The sequence below is a fragment of the Asparagus officinalis genome, chromosome 5, assembly GCF_001876935.1.
Source record: "Asparagus officinalis chromosome 5, Aspof.V1, whole genome shotgun sequence".
NCBI lineage: Eukaryota > Viridiplantae > Streptophyta > Magnoliopsida > Asparagales > Asparagaceae > Asparagus > Asparagus officinalis.
The window spans coordinates 6857557-6874890 of NC_033798.1; the positions used below are offsets into that span (position 1 = coordinate 6857557).

General features: G+C 35.5%; 2 protein-coding genes across 2 annotated transcripts in view; one reads left to right on the forward strand and one right to left on the reverse strand.

The window, feature by feature from the left end:
• The window catches only part of LOC109841464 (ADP-ribosylation factor GTPase-activating protein AGD7-like), a 62107-nt gene that overhangs the window by 26373 nt on the left and 18400 nt on the right, over positions 1–17334 (reverse strand).
• Positions 16417–17334, forward strand: part of LOC109840237 (pectin acetylesterase 5-like) — a 41321-nt gene continuing 40403 nt past the window's right edge. The window contains exon 1 of the mRNA XM_020408803.1: positions 16417–16500. The gene's annotated coding sequence lies outside the window, so the exon portion shown is untranslated. The remainder of the gene's footprint in view (positions 16501–17334) is intronic.

Genomic DNA, 17334 nt, shown 5'->3' on the forward strand with positions numbered 1-17334 from the left:
GCGCGTTTTCAACAGGTAATTTGTTTAAGTATAACGAAAAAGATTGTAAGTAAGGTCCGATAATGTTTAGTGTAATTTCTAACCGGTAAGAGTCAAAGTTCAAAGAACCAGTAATGGTAAAACAGAATAAGTCTTAAGACGACAGTTTTCAATCAAGGCTTTCTGTGAACAGATTGGTGACGTTTTTCATTGGCAATAATCTCGGTCATTCTCCTAACACTGATGGTCGTATGGAACCCTAATAAACGTTCTAATTTTTTTGGAATTGCTCTGTACAATAATATAATACTATCTGTAATAAAAAATTACGTTAAATGAGTATAACTCATACTATAAGTAAAAATAAAATACTAATATATATAAAAATTATCACGAGAAGAAGGGAGGAAGGAGGGAGAGAGAAGAGAAAGATAATGGGCACCTTTGTCATAACGACGATTCCTCCTTTCGGACCGCTCTAAAATCACATGACGGAGCGACATGGTGGTATCAGCCCCCGTTGGGAAACTGATCTACATATTCTAAAACCACCAACACACACCAATTTGAGTAACCGCGTTTGACCCCATCCATACCTATCAATTTTAAACAGGTTGGAAGAATCAGAACTTTCACATGCCGATGAGGGTCAAACACACAGATCCGCCCAAACTGGTGTTGGTTTAGAATAATAGATCAATCAATACGAGCGGATCATCCACAAGTCGTCATCATGTATTTTAGAGTCTCAAAGAAATCCCTCATATGACAATCTACCCATTAATCTATATAATAAATAGTATATAATATATAATATAATCCAATTAAAAATCAAAATAATACGAATACATAATCACCGCAAATAGTGTAATATAAAGTTACATAAAAGACCTCAAAAATATAGTTTCTATGATCCCACCCCCCCCCCCCCCAACCCAATTGGGTTTCTTCTGGTGCCTTTTTTTTTTATTTTGAGTGTAAAAAGGATTTACCCTATAAAATAAAAAGAGAGATTCTAGAAGAGATCTTCTGGAGGTCGGTAATTTTTTGTCTGTTGCACGCCTGCGCCTATATTTCCGCATCGAAAACAGACGTAGCTTTTAATCTTGCTTTCTAAATTCTAAACCTATGTGTATATTACGAACACAGAAACCATGGCGTTTAGTTAAAACTTCAAAAAAAAAGGAAATTAATATCGTAAAATTGAAACTCTTTACTAAACTTTGGATTTTTTTAAACTATAAAAAGATTATTTTGTTGATAATGGAAGATCTTAAATTTAGTATAACGGATTACATTTTGTGAAAAAAAAGGAAAATCTTTGAATAGTCAAGTAGTATACTATTTGCAATGATATCATTAAGATGCTTTTTTTTAATTTATTTCTACTTGCACAAGCAAGTAGTAACTAATAGCATCTCTAACAGCTTCCCCGTCTTCTTAAAATACTCAATTTTGGGAAATATAGAGCTATTTTTAGGTCCATCAGTTTCTCCATCTCATTCCCTAAAATGGGGATGGAGAAAAAAAATGGTCTTTCCCCAAATCTGCGGCATTCTGCAAAAATTCTTCCTTCTCCAAATTCTTGAAAGTAACATTATCATAAATATCTCACATTCTCCAAAGAAGAAAAAATATATATCTAATACTTCATTGAGTTTTATATTGCTATAATAAAATATCAAACATTTATTTTCTTAATTATTATTGAGTATGTAGGATGTTTTATAGTTGTAATAAATGCCTAAGTCCCTAAAATGGAGAAGCTGTTGGATTTGGAGCAAAACGTTTTTAAAGAATTTGGCATTTTGCTTTCCTATTTTAGAGAAATTATGATGAAGCGGTTGGAGATGCTCTAAAGAGGATTACTGAAGAAATGGAGGAGAATATGTTCTTGAGGAACCTTAATGCCTACATCAAGGATGTCATGCAAAGAATTAACACAAATGGGAAAACTTTATTGACTTTTTCATGCTCTATGGGATTCGATTCCATCATCATAGTTTTGCCATCATAGTTTTGCCATTATTATATTCTATAATGATTGTTTAATAAAACTGTTCTTTTTATAATGAAAAAATATATATTACTTTGCTAATTCAAAGCTAATCAAATTAATTAGTTAATTAGAACTTTGGCTCACAAGTCACGACCATGGAACATGACTAAACTTGCTAGAAGGGAACAAGATATTGTTGGACTTAATCATGATTAAATCATGATTAAACAACAAGAGTGGAAGTTATATCTTAATCCATTGTTTGGATCTGAGTTAGGGTTTTGATGATCTTCTAATCTTAGGGTTTCTCCTTTTGATATCTCTTTAGATGGGGATAAGAGAGTAGAGAGTGTGTTTAACCCTAGATTAGGGACCATAACCCCATATTTATAGGTGTTGTACTTTTATAGTTTGGCCCATTATCAAATTATAATTACAACCTGATATCTGCACATTTAGCTCGTGATTTATTTAAACACCCATTAATCCAAATTGATTGATCACCTCAAGCGGGTTATCCTTAAGGATAGCAATACACACTGATTAATCATATGTTCCCACAAATTAGATTTAATTAGATTTAAATCCAACAATCTCCTACTTGGGCATCATATGATTCCTTAAAGTGTGTATAACCTTATGAGCTCAAAATTTGCTATCACTGAAAATAGTATTTCTAAACAATCTCGTCCATTGAGTATATCAATATAGGATCAAAGCGGCATTCATCACATTTATCGTGACTAGACCCATCAATGGTCACATATACCAATACAATCAAACGACATAGATCAATCATGGATATGCATCATAAAAATTACATGCAATGTGATCAATACATATCTATTTTCAACTGGTCCTACCTTAAACTTTAGTGAGGTCAAGCTCAACATAATGTATCATATTGTATGAACTGAATACTTTATTCTGATCAAACAATACAACCTAACATAAAGCACCACAATTACAAACTCCCACTAAATCATGATATTCTCAAATAATACCACACCTATATGAGCAGTGTGCTCATGAAAAACCTTAGGTGGCAATCCTTTAGTAAGAGGATCAACTATCATGGAGTTTGTCTCAATGTGCTCTATGGATATCTGTCCACTCTGTACCATTTCTTTCACAAGTAGAAACTTAATGTCAATATGTTTTGACTTAGTTGAGCTCCTGTTGTTATTAGAATACATAACTGAAGATTTATTGTCACAATATAACCTTAGTGGTCTTTCAACATTTTTCAGAATGCACAGTCCCGTGATAAAATTTCGCAGCCATATTTCCTGATTGGATGCCTCATAGCAAGCTACAAATTCTGCTGTCATAGTGGAGGAAGCTACAAGTGTCTGTTTGACACTTTTTCATGATATAGCTCCTCCTGCTAACATATAAATGTAACATAATGTAGACTTTCTTTTATCTTGACATCCAGTAAAATCAGAATCAGAATACCCAATGACCTCTAACTGTTCTGATTTTTTGTATGTGAGCATATAATCTTTTATTTTCTGAAGATACCTCATAACCCTTTTGACTGCTATCCAATAATCCATATCATGGTTGCTTAAGTATCTGCCTAACATCCCAACAATATACGCAATATCCGGACGCGTACACACCTAAGCATACATTAGACTTCCTACAGCCGAAGCATAAGGAATCTTCTGCATTTCCTGAATTTTAAGGTTACCTTTAGGACATTGATTGAGACTAAACTTGTCTCCTTTAGCAACATGAGTGTCTCCTGGTCTGCACTCTTACGTGCCAAACCTTTTAAGTACTTTATCGATATAGCTCTTTTGAGATAATCCAAGTATACCTTGAGAACGATCTCGATGTATCTGGATTTCTAATATAAAAGAGGCGTCCCCAAGATCTTTCATCTCAAAATTCTTTGATAGAAATCTCTTGGTTTCGTGCAACATGCCTATATCATCAGTGGCAAGCAATATATCATCGACATACAGAACCAGAAAAATATACTTACTCCCACTGAACTTGTGATATACACAGTCATCAACAATATTCATCTCAAAACCGAACGGGATAATTATTTGTTAAAACTTATAATACCATTGACGATGAGCTTGCTTGAGTACATAGATGGATTTCCTTAATTTGCAAACCATATTCTTTGGGTCTCCTGACACAAAGTTTTCTGGTTGCGCCATATAAATCATATCATCAATGTCACCATTGAAAAATACAGTTTTAACATCCATCTGATGTAACTCAAGATCAAAATGAGCAACAAGTACCATGATTGTTTTAAAAGAGTCTTTCGATGAAATCAGAGAGAAAGTCTCTGTATAATCAATGTCTTCCTTTTGAGTAAAGTCTTTAGCTACAAGACGTGTCTTATACCTCTCCACATTACTGTTTACATCCCGTTTGGTTTTAAAAATTCATTTACAACCAATTGGTTTTGCACCTTCTGGTAATGGGACAAGTTTCCAAACTTTATTATCTTGCATAGATTTATACTCTTCATTCATTGCATCAATCCATTGTTGAGAATTAGAACTTTTCATGGCCTGAAGGAAGTTGATTGGATCATCTTCCAACATTCCATTACTTTCCTCATGTTCTTGAAGAAATATAATATAATCATCCGGAATAGCATTTCTCCTTTCTCTCGTAGATCTCCTTAATGACACTGGTTCTTGAGGTTGTTGAGTTTATTTTTTGGAACAGTGAGTTGTTTAACATTGTTATCTTGAGGTTCCGGATTTACTTTTTGAGCAACAACAGGTAAGGAACCTGAATATTGTCAAAAGTAACTGTATGGATTGGATCTGAAACTAATTCCTCCTCAAAAGCAATGTCTCTAACCTTATTTCTCCCCCTAAACTCAACATCCTCAAAAATTGTTATTGTTCCCGTCTTAAAAATATTCCTGAGTATGGAACCATAAAACTTATAGCCCCTTAAACGTTCAGAATACCCAATAAAGTAGATGCTAACTGTTTTAGAGTCCAATTTCTTTTTATTTAGCCTATAAGGCCCTGCCTCAGCTGGACATCCCCAAATATGTAAGTGTTTTAAACTGGGTTTTCGACCAGTCCAAAGCTCATAAGGTGTTTTAGTAATTGCTTTACTTAGTACTCTGTTCAGAATGTAAGCTGCTGTCTTTAGTGCTTTTTCCCATAGTGACTTCGGTAAAGAAGAATGAGCAATCATACTTCTTATTATATCCTTAAGAGTCCTGTTTCGTCTTACATCTATACCATTCATGCTAGGTGAACCTGACAAGATGTATTGTGGGACGATACTGTATTCCTCTAGGTATCTAGCAAATGGTCCTGAACGTTGTTCACTTGAACCATCATATTTGTCGTAGTACTCACCACCACGATCAGATCTAACAATTTTAATTCTTTTGTTGAGTTGATTCTCAACTTCAGCTTTATAGGCTTTGAACATGTCCAGAGACTCATGATTCTCAACTTCAGCTTTATAGGCTTTGAACATGTCCAGAGACTCAGATTTTTTATGAATGAGATATAGGTACCCATAACGAGCTTTATAGGCTTTGAACATGTCCAGAGACTCAGATTTTTTATGAATGAGATATAGGTACCCATAACGTAAGTAATCGTCTATGAATAATATAAAATATTATTAACCATTCTAATATGTCATAGGGAATGACCCACAAATATCTGTATGTATCAATTCTAAGACTTCTGAAGATCTGTTGGCACCTAATCTCCTTACTTTGGTCTGTTTTTCCTTGATACATTCAACACATACGTCGAAGTCTAAAAAATCAAGGGAATCCAAAATACCATCAGACACAAAACGCTCTACTCTACCTTTTGAGATATGACATAAGTGCTTATGACATAATGTCGTTGAATTTTCTTTATTTAATTTACGCTTAGTACCACGAGATTCCACATGTAAGGATTAATTATAAGAAGCAATTGTATCAAGTAAATATAGGTTATCATAAGTACTCAAGCAACCAGTTCCCAGAATATTTAAATTAAAAGATAAACTGAATTGGTTATTTCTGAATGAATAATGATAACCTGATTTGTCCAATACAAAAACAGAAACCAAATTCCGTCTAAAAGACGGTACTACAAAAGTATCTTTTAAATCCAAATATGAACCAGTTCCTAATAGAAACCTAAAGTGCCTAATTGCTTCCACGCCTACCGATTGTCCGTCGCCCACAAAGATGTGTCTTTCAATATCACTTGACTTTCGGTAGCTCAGATAGCCCTGCATAGAAACACTTATATGAGTAGTAGCACCAGAGTCTAATCACCAAGTGTTTCTAGGTATTGAAGCTAAATTAAGCTCAGAACAAACCAAAGTAAGAAACGTACCCTTCTTAGCATGCCAGGCGTGATATTTGGTATAGTCCTTCTTTACATGTTCAGATTTATTACAGAAGAAATAATCATGATCATCCTGATGTTGTTTCTTCTGAACAGGACCCTTAGCAGCTTCATTATCATTCTTTCTTTTCTTACCCTTATCCTTAGAGGTATAAGCCAGATGAGCACTTTCTGTCTTATCTTGCTTCAACATGTCTTCTTCTTGCACACAGTATGAAATGAGCTTATTTAGAGTCCATTTCTCCTTTTGATAGTTATAACTGACCTTAAACTGATTGAATTGTGCAGGAAGAGACAGCAGAACCACATACACCAGCAACTCATCACAAAGATCGAGTTTAAGTACCTTAAGTTTTGAAGCAATATGAGATATTTTCATAATGTACTCCCTGATATTTTCTTTGCCTTTATACTTCATCGAAATCAAGCGAGCTAAAATCGTGCTTGTTTCTACCTTATCATTTTCCACAAAACGTTTCTTAATTTTAGCAAGGAAATCTTTAGCCTTAGTAATCCCTTCGGATTCTATGCCCCTGAAGGTTTCCGAAACGTCGCGCTTAATGATCATAAAACGCATGCGATTTGAGCGCTCCTATAATGACCGTGAATTTTGATACTAGTTAAAAATTATTTTCTAGTATTTTAAAATATTTAATTATGGTTTTTAAAAGAGTATTTATATTTTTCTTGATTTTCTAGATTTTTCTATGATTTAAAGTACAAATTTTATATTATTTAAATGATTTTAATATTTATAAAATTATTTTGTGCGGTAAAAATTTCTAGAATTAAATCATTATGTTATCGATACTATTACATATTATTTTAAATAATATGTTGAATTATTGTTACTATTATGTATTATTTCTTGTATTATGTTGAATTATTAATTATATATTATTTGTATAAATTATTGTATTATTTTAATTATTGCGTATCAGCTATCGTATTAGTATAACGGGTACGTTTTACTGTGTATATAATTATTCCATAATTATTTGATTTTAAATGTAAGTAAATATATTTTTATTATTAATTATTCTCATTTAATTGTATAATATATGTATATTTCGACTATTTCGTATCAACTGTTGTATTAGCACAACATGTATGTTTTTATTTGTAGATAATTATTCTGTAATTAGTTTACTTTTTAAATACCCGTAAATATTTATTTTAATTATTTTTGTTTTAAACCCTAACCCTAACCCTAATATATATATATATATATATATATATATATATATATATATATATATATATATATATATATATAATATATATATTATATATATATATATATATATATATATATATATATATATATATATATATATTATATATATATATATATATAACATCGCTCTCTCGCCCTCTCTCTCTCTCCATCTGCTTGACTTTTTTTTGCCGGCCGCCTCTCTTTTCTCTTTCTCGCTCCCTCTCAGATCCACGCCGAACCCACGCAGCTCCGAGCGCACCCCCTCTGCTCCCCGCTGACCTCCTGCCTCACGGCTCGACATCTAGACCGTTCGTCGGCCGCCTGCCTTGCCCCCTCGAGCTGCCTCCATGGCCGCGCCAAAAATCTCCTCGCGCGCTGCGCATCTCAAAGCTCCACGCTCGCCGCCCGTGCGTTGATGCCGCCCAATCGGCCCCACTCCCGCATCCCCAAAGGCTCGCACCACGAGATCCACTAACAGACCGCCCTCTCGCCGCGTTGGCCCAGCGACAGCCGTGCGCCGGCATCTGCCTCTTTCGCCCAATGGCGGCCGTCGCACCAGACGAACCAAGCCGGCCAGCCTTCCTTCCAGCAACTCGGGCCGTCGACACCTACGCCAGTCCCCGAGCCGACAACGCGCTGGCGGCCACCAAACCGCCGGCGGCACCAAACCACGCGCGATGAATGGCAACCCCGCCTCTAGCTCCCTCGACCACGCGTTGAACGTCGAGCTGACCCGTCACCCACCCTCTCAACATCGCTAACTCCTCGCTCAAGTGCTGTCGTCGCAATCCCCAAATAGTGTTGCGGTCGTTGTCTCCATCGTCGCCGCTCGCCATCACCCCCTTCCGCTGTCCAACTCCGCAGCCGAGCCCCGCAGCCCCTTCATCTCCGTCGCTGCCATCATGCCTCAGCGGACGCTCGCCGCGGACTAGTACGTCAACGTCGAATCGTTCGACGAACCCTAATGCAAGATCCCTTTTGCTCAGATCTGAATTTTATACCTGTTATAAATTATTTACATAGTTTATTTGTGACGTATTTATTTGCATGGGTTGTTACTGAATAATATTGATTTAAATCATAGTTGTGTGATAAATAGTATTTTCGGAATAATGATAATGAAATGAAAGAATTTATTTTGATAACAGAACCATTTTAGAGAATTTATAAAATTTAAAAAGTATTTATATTGAGAAAAAGAATTATTTTAGATTAATAATGAGAAATAATTTTAAAAGAGTTTATTTTTGAGAAAATGAATTATTTTAGAATAATAATTGTTGAGAAATAATTTTAAAAAATTTATTCTGGAAAAGAGAATATTTTAGATTGATTATAATGAGAAATGATTTAAAATAAATTATTTGGAAAAAGATTATTTTCTAAATTATATGGATGTCGTTTATGAGTTATAATTCTTAGAATTATTTATGTGAGATGCCTTATCATTATTGTACATGAATGATTGTTTCATTTATTATTTCTTGGTTGTGTTTGAGAACCTTAGTAGTTCATGATTTAGTGGCCTCGTGCGTCATGAACAGACCTAGTGACATGTGTGAGTGTGTTGACTAAAATTAGGTGGTGAACCAGAGTTTTAATAGGGATTGATGTTTGACTTAGAAAACGAGAAGAGTTGGGATGGGGAAGTTAATGTTCATGTGATAGGATAAGGCTATTGATGTATCTTCTAGACTCGCACCAGAGACCTGATTCATCCTGGGGTTGGTTTGTTGGACCAAGTGACCTGTTTCGCCACTTGGATCCGTGACCTGTTTTGTCACCTGAGCTTTGCCTCAGTTCGGATCGGGCCGAGATCGGATTGCGTGTAGTCCTCTAGCCGCCTATTTCGCCGAATTGGATGTGCGTAGGAGATTTGTGAACAGTCAGTTATCCGGTGATATGAGTGTTGACTCTGTGAGAGATGGACCGGTGAGTTGTGATAGGATGGTTAGTTATATGACCTTGTTACTTAAGGTGATTATGGATTCTTGTGTGAGATATAGGTCTGTTGTGTTTCTTTTCATACATAGATCGATGTTAATATTTAATTATCTATAATTTGAGACATATGGTATATACATGAGAGTTTTCTTGTTTGGATTATTTCGCTCGACGTACTACGTCTCTTGTTGTAGATTTTTAAGTATTAATTCAATCTATTTGTATGACATGGTTTCCTGGATGATTATTCTGATGGCTAGCTACATGATCGACTCGTTACTTGATTGATTTTGTTGAATTTCTAGTTACATGTCCTTTTATCATTTCTATTATCATATCAATTTCCACTTTGGTTTTTGTTTGTTCTATTTTTTTGTGGGGTCTTGCCGTGTGCCATGCACGCTGACGTACACCTGTTTTCTCTAGTGTACGTCAGACTTAGAAGAAAAGCAGGTCCAGCTTGGAGATATGCCATAGCCGAGTATTCTCAGCAGGAGTGCCTAGCGGACGAAGCAGAAAAAGAAGCTGAAGCTTAGTCATTGGTTCTCAGTTTTCTCTTACACTACCCTTTATTACCATTTAATCAGTGTATTTTTATATTCTCCAGTATTTCATTCAGATAGTTTTGTATAAGGGTATGTTGACCCGTATTTTTATGTCCTTGGATGATATTCATCTGTGATATGTATTATTTTATTCTGAGTTTGTCTATTATATTCTTGCTATCTGTGATCGGGGACCTGTGACTTCGCGTTGTATTTATTTCCAGACGCTTAGCGTATTGGATTGAGAAGAAAAGAAAAAAAATGGTAGTGTATATTTCTTCTCAATCTAATACGTCGCGGGCTTGTTCACGTTCCGATTCCCAGGTATTTTAGGAAGCGGGACGTGACAGCTCCTATTTCTCATACTCCTTCTTAACATCAGGAGTGCTATCCACATTAAGAGGTTAGGGTTGTTCAATTCTTAATGCAAGGTCTAGATCCATGCAGCCAAGAACAATTAATATGTTCTCTTTCCACCTTGAAATTAGTCCCATTAAGCATGAGAATTGAGTTGATGTTAGCAGAAATTGTTACAGCAGATGCATTAGCTGAGTAAACAAAAGATACTCACATTATTAACCGTAATTAGTAATCAATAAAATTTAAATAATAACAAATCCCATCTCAAGATATCTGGCACAACATTAATATCAAGTCTTTGGACAGTAATCTTAATTTGTAAGTGATACCTTGTTGCAATGATCAAACACTGATAATAACTCATGTCAAATAATAAAACTATCTTTGGATCGATTCATTATTCACATGTAAACCTTACAATTGTCACACGTTTATCATCACAGATGTGTATGCAGTCTAAATAAATATTAACCTTCCTTTGGGCCGATTAAAATTTTACACGAAAACATACACACAAATGTCTCACATTCCTCATGAACAATCTACACAATAGATGTTACTTTGGTAACTTTTTGTTTCAATTAATCATTTGGAATGAAAAACAACTTTAATACCTTAGTATCATATTATTTGAATTAAATAATTGATTAACTACCAAATTCAATTTAAATTAAATAATTTAATTTAAATTTCCATAGCTTAATTAGGGCCTCATGACTTAATTAATTAAATTAAGCATACTAAAAATAGGTCCATAACTTAATAAGGCCCACAAGTTATGTTTTAATTGAAATATTCAATTAGACCAATCTTTAAATACTTTAAGGCCCATAACCAAATGGACATAGTTGAGAAAATCCACGTTCAGGCCCAAAACACAAGAAGCTTGGACTTGCGCCCTAGCTCAAAATATCCACGGTAGCTTTCTTCTTTCACCCAACGGGAAAGAGAAAGAGCTTGCCTAAAATTGAAGCTTAGCCGACTCTCCCCTGAACCGAACACAAACGAAGCTCGTCAGAGGTGAGGCCAAAGCTCGACCAAATTGAAGCTCGCTCGCAGTGAACACGAGGCTCGCTCGAGTATGAAATCGAGACTCGTCCTCGAAGCTCGCCTGAGAATGAGCACGAGGCTCGCCTGAGCTTTGAAGGATCGAGGCTCTCCTGAGATCCGAACGTCGAGCTCGCCTACAACGAACGTTGACTACGCTTGAGTCGAGCTGAAGCTCGCTTGAGTTAAACCCGAGGTTCGCCTGATTCCAAAAACGGGGTTCGGCTGAAATTCGAACACGAGGTTCAACTGAAGCAACATCGAGGTTCGCTTGATGTTCGAACACGAGATTCGCTAAAATTCAAACACGAGGTTTGACTGAAGCTTCGAACATGAGGTTCGACTTGGAGCAAACTGAAGTTAGTTGGAATCAGACCGAAGTTCGTCAGAAGCCTTCAACAAAGTTGAATTGAACACGAGGTTCGCCTGAAGTTCGAACCTCGAAAAACCCAAAGTTTGCCTGAGAACAGGTAAGTCCTCAAGCCTTAATTTTTTTCCACCAATTAGGGTTTAGATCTGAAACGCTACCGCCGCTTGGGCTGCAGCCAACGAATACCCCTTAGGGTTTCGTTCTGAAAACCACCACCGCCACTGTCTTCATTTGACAATGGGGCCGTCGTCGATACATCTCCGGCGAGCAGTTGGAGAACGACGACAAACCAAAATAAAAACCAATTTTCTGTCGATTTTGAACTCAATCCAGATCCGAAACTTGAATCCATTTCAGATCCAAACATCCAAAAAATGGAATCAAACAAAAAAGAAGTGAACTTTACAGTTCATGAGTGCAACAAATCCAAAAAAAATCGAAAGAAAAACCAAACAAAAATGAACTTTTACTGTTTATCTGTGAATAGTTTTGAAAAACCACAGATCAAGATCAAACCCAATTTTTTAATTCTTAAACCCCTAAGAAATAATCACGGTGGCTCTGATACCACTTGTTGAACTTAATCGTGATTAAATCATAGAGATTAAACAACAAGAGCGGAAGGTATACCCAAATCAATTATTTGGATCCGAGTTAGGGTTTTGATGATCTTCTAATCTTAGGGTTTCTCCTTTTGATATCTCTTTAGATGGGGATAAGAGAGTAGAGAGTGTATTTAACCCTAGATTAGGGACCATAACCCCATATTTATAGATGTTGTACTTTTATAATTTGACTCATCATCATATTATAATTACAACATGGTATCTGCATATTTAGCTCATGATTTATTTAAACACCCATTAACTCAAATTGATTGATCACTTCCAGCGGGTTATCCTTAAGGATAGCAATACACATTAATTAATTATATGTGCTACAAATTAGATTTAATTAGATTTAAATCCACCGCTTATGTATCACTCTGTGGATTCCTCTTCTCCCTAAGTTTTTTTTTTGAGATGTGCATTCGTACTTCTTCTGGTTTTAGCTTGTAGGTGGTCCTTTATGCTTCTTCTCTCCATTCATTGGACAAAATCATTTTGGTCATTATTGAATAGGTGAAGATAATGATGATGATAAGAGAATGAGATACAAAAAAGGACACGCTTACACTCTTTGAGCGATCAAATATTATTATTTATTATTATTTTTGGTTAATTGTAGGTTCATGCTATGCACTATAGAGAGGGGTACCCTAAACTTCTCTATTTGTGCTTAGCCTTCCTGAAAATACGTCCCCTTCGTTATTTAATAGTGTCATATCAAGTCAATCTATTTACAGCAAGATCACCTGATATTGCAATTTGTGAACAAATTTTCAAAAGAGACTCATTTGTAAACTTAATCCCAAAAAACGATCTTATTCAAACAAAATTACAAAAACCGACCTGGTTTTAGCCTCAGCGCTAAAACCAGGCGATTTTTAAAAAAAAAAAATTCGAAACTTCACGGGAGTTGAACTCCCGTGAAGTTTAGTAGATCTGCTAAACTTCACGGGAGTTCAACTCCCGTGAAGTTTCATAATTATTTTTTTTTTAAACTATGAAACTTCACGAGAGTTGAACTCCCGTGAAGTTTAGCAGATCTACTAAACTTTACGGAAGTTCAACTCCCGTGAAGTTTCAGAATTTTTTTTTTAAAAACCGACCTGGTTTCAACGCTGAGGCTGAAACCAGGTCGGTTTTTGTAATTTTGTTTGAATGAGGTCTTTTTTTAAGAATAAAAATCTAATAGGTCTCTTTTGAAAATTTGTCATGCAATTTGTAGTAGAGATTCTTGTCATCCTACGATATTATATGTATCGAACATTCAACCCCTATAATACATGTACATATAACAGACCCCTATAATACATGTACATATAACAGACAGATAAATTAGTCTGGGTATCAAAGACTTTAAATGCTAATGTGTAATTTTAGGTCCAATCCAATGGTTAGTTAATGGAAAGGTCCATATCCAAGGTTTTTTAAAAAATCCGGATTGTGATGGAAAAAGGGGTTTGTAAAAATTTTTTATGTCATGTGATTACACAGTGTTTATAGGGGGGCAAAATACTTTTGCACGTGTTTTAAATTTAAAATAAACTATATATTTAAACGCAAGACCTTGCACAAAATCTGTAAGGCCCATGAACAACACCATTGTTGTCTACGTTGTGGTAGGGTCACAAGCTAAAATACACTATATTTTTACAGACAAGACCTTGCACAAAAACTCTAAGGCCCATGGACAACAACATTTTTGTCAACGTTTTGGTAGGGCCACAAACCAAATGCCCATTAAATATAAGCATGTTGGGCTTTTGAGCAAATTGCGGAAAGTATGGACAGGGCTCACAAAATTCGAGCACATTATACTTCATCTCATAATGAGGAGAATTTTTTGACAAAGAGCAGTTTTGAAAAATTATTAGCAAAATTGACATTTTAAAAAAAAATTTAGCAAAATTAATCAAACTATTTTTAGGCACGTCATCTTCACGGATAAAAAAAGAGGTCAATTTTGTAAAATATCAGCTTAAAATACACAGGACTTGTAGTCTCGTATAAGTAGTGGTCGCTAATTACGATTAATCTGAAATGATACTCCTGTGTGCTTTGTGCTGAAATAGCTAAGTTTTAATTAATGAGAACTAATTACATGAGATTACTAGTCTCATGTATTTTAAAGTTGATATTTTTTAAAATTGATTTCTTTTTGAGCAGTCATGATAACGTGACTGAAAAGAGGTCAATTTTGTTAATATTTTCAAAAAAAGTTGATTTTACTAATTATTTTAAAAAAAAATATTCTTTTCAGAAAATTAGAGAAAAAACCGCTCTAAAATTTGGGGACTTTATCAAACCTTTGAACAACGGATGAGTGTTAGGACATGAGTGTTAGGACCTTCGACTAGAGGGGTCCAAGGATCAACCAGTGCTCCAAATTAAATATGAGCCTCATTCTCGATGCCTAATTATTAATTAACCTAGCACAGGTTCCTTGTCAAAAAAAAGGGGAGGGGGGAAAGTTCCACTAACTAAAATACCTCCTTTAAAAACTGATTTTGTAGATATTAGTCCCTTAAATCTTACATAATTGCATATTAGTTCATCAAATATTACAAATTGCATATTAGTCCCTTCAAATCTATATGGCCTAGCAAAATGGTCTAATAAGTTAAATCTTGTTAGATTTAAGGGGAATATTCCTTCATATCTAACACGTTGAGACAAAATTGACCATTTTACCCATCTATTATGTTTTCTAGCCCATTTTTTAATGGATTTAAACCTTTTACCTGCTTAAAATACCCAAATCCACATGAGTTCCTTCTTTTCCAACAATTAGCAAAGAGCCCTAATCTAAGGTTGAGCTTCGCAAAGGCTTGAAACATCAGAGAGATGATGGTTTAGTAATTGCAGATATTGGGTTTGGAGTTAACCCAATCATGATTACGTTTTTTAAACTAAAATAGCAACCAAGAGGCCATTTTTGCAAGGCCCTACAGGATTTGAGGGACTAAGATACATATTTCAAGATTCGATGGACTAATATGCGGTTATTGAAGATGTAAAGGACTAATATCTAAAAAGAACCCTTAAAATAAACTTCATCTTCCACAGTACAATTTATAAACACTACTCTGAAATTTAACACAAAGTTAAGGGGTTATGTGAAACTCCCCAAAGCATGGGGAATTCTCTGTCTTAAAAGTACAAGTTCAAGAGTGTTCAATGAGTTCTATAAACTTACCCCTCAATGCGTTCACGTCCGAATCTAATGAACCTGACCAATAAATAAAAGGGTTATTTGCATATGCACCCTTTAAATTAAATAAAAGGGTTATTTGCATATGTACCCCTTAAATTATGAGTATCGGTAAAAGCACTCTTTAAATCACAATATTTACAAAACTACCCCACACATTATCAATTTTAGGTCAAAATAATTAATCATCAACTTTAAAAAGATCATTTTAAATTGTAATGTAGAAGTTATCAGTAAAATAGCAATTCTAATGTAAAAATTATCAATAAAATAGTCAAAATTTTAGCGCCAAGTTGATAATTTGTTGATATTAGGGACATTTTTTTTAAAAGTTGATGACTTGAGAGGTTGTTTTGAAAATACTAAGATCTTGGGGGTAAATTTGCAAATACCCATGATGATAAAGATTCCTTATTCATAAGTCAAAACCCCTTCCAGAAATGATGATCATGGCCGGAGCTCCGCCGCGATCTACCACCGCCTACCGACGGTGGTGGGATCCGTTACGTGCGCCGCAATTTGGCGGCCGTCGCATCCTGCGCCATTCTCTCCGTCGCTGTCCTTCTCGCCGTCGCCTCTTGGATCCTCGACTCTAGCGCTAAAGAATCCCGATCTCCTTTCCCTTTCGACCCCCATCTCGTCGATCTCACCCTCGTTCGTAATGCCGCCGAGAAAGGAGCTGGTAAGATTTGATAATTTCACTCTTCCTTCTTTTTTCTTGAAGGTTTAGGGTTTAGCGAAGTGATTTGCTTGGTTTTAATTTGGATTTGGACGTTGTTGCAGTTTGTTTGGATGGGAGCAGGCCGGGGTATCATCTGCAGAGAGGTTTCGGATCTGGTGTCCATAGTTGGGTTCTTCATTTGGAGGTAATCGTGATATTTTGATTTTATATTTTTACTTTTTTAATGATTCTTTAGGGAAAATAAATTTGGGACTGTAAGTTGAAAATAATTGGAATTTAGGTAAGAATTAGTTCGATATTGATTGCATAGGGAATTCAAGAGCAGAGATGACCTTGCCAGTGTATGTGGATTATGGAAAGACGAGAGATGCAGTGCAGGAGCGGGTCGGGGGGGGGGGGGGGGGGGGGGGGGGGAAGAAACAAGCAGAGAACCTTACAGAAGTGGAGAAGTTGGTAAATTACGCGGATGATGAATTTCGATTGAATTGATGTAGAAATGGCATGGCAAGGAAAACATGAAAAGACATGTTTAACAATTGCCACTTATCATCCCGGCAACCAGTAGAAGTTGTTTTAGTATATGGTACTGTGTAGATATGTCCATAAAGGCATAAACTCCTCTTAAGAATTGGAAATATTCTCGTCATTAACCATGAGAGGTGCCATCTAGGATTTAGTCAAGTATTTCAAACTGTTAGCCCTCATCTTTCGAGCTGAACAAGCATGAGTAACAGGGTAATAAGGGATACCTTGAGCTCTTTTGATGACTTTGGTTATATGATTCTTTGCATTTTGATGCATTAGTCCTTTGAGAAGTTCTGAAGGTCGCTATTTTGGTTTTGTCACGGCCTTAAAATCTCCTATATAATAGAACTTTTAACTAGTAAAGTTTGACCCTTAATCCAAAATATAAAGTGAACATAAATATCAAAAATTTCTGACTGATTTTCACTAGAAAAATACAACAAGTTATTTTATGCCAAAAATTTGTGGTCGGACACAGGAATCATATTCTTTC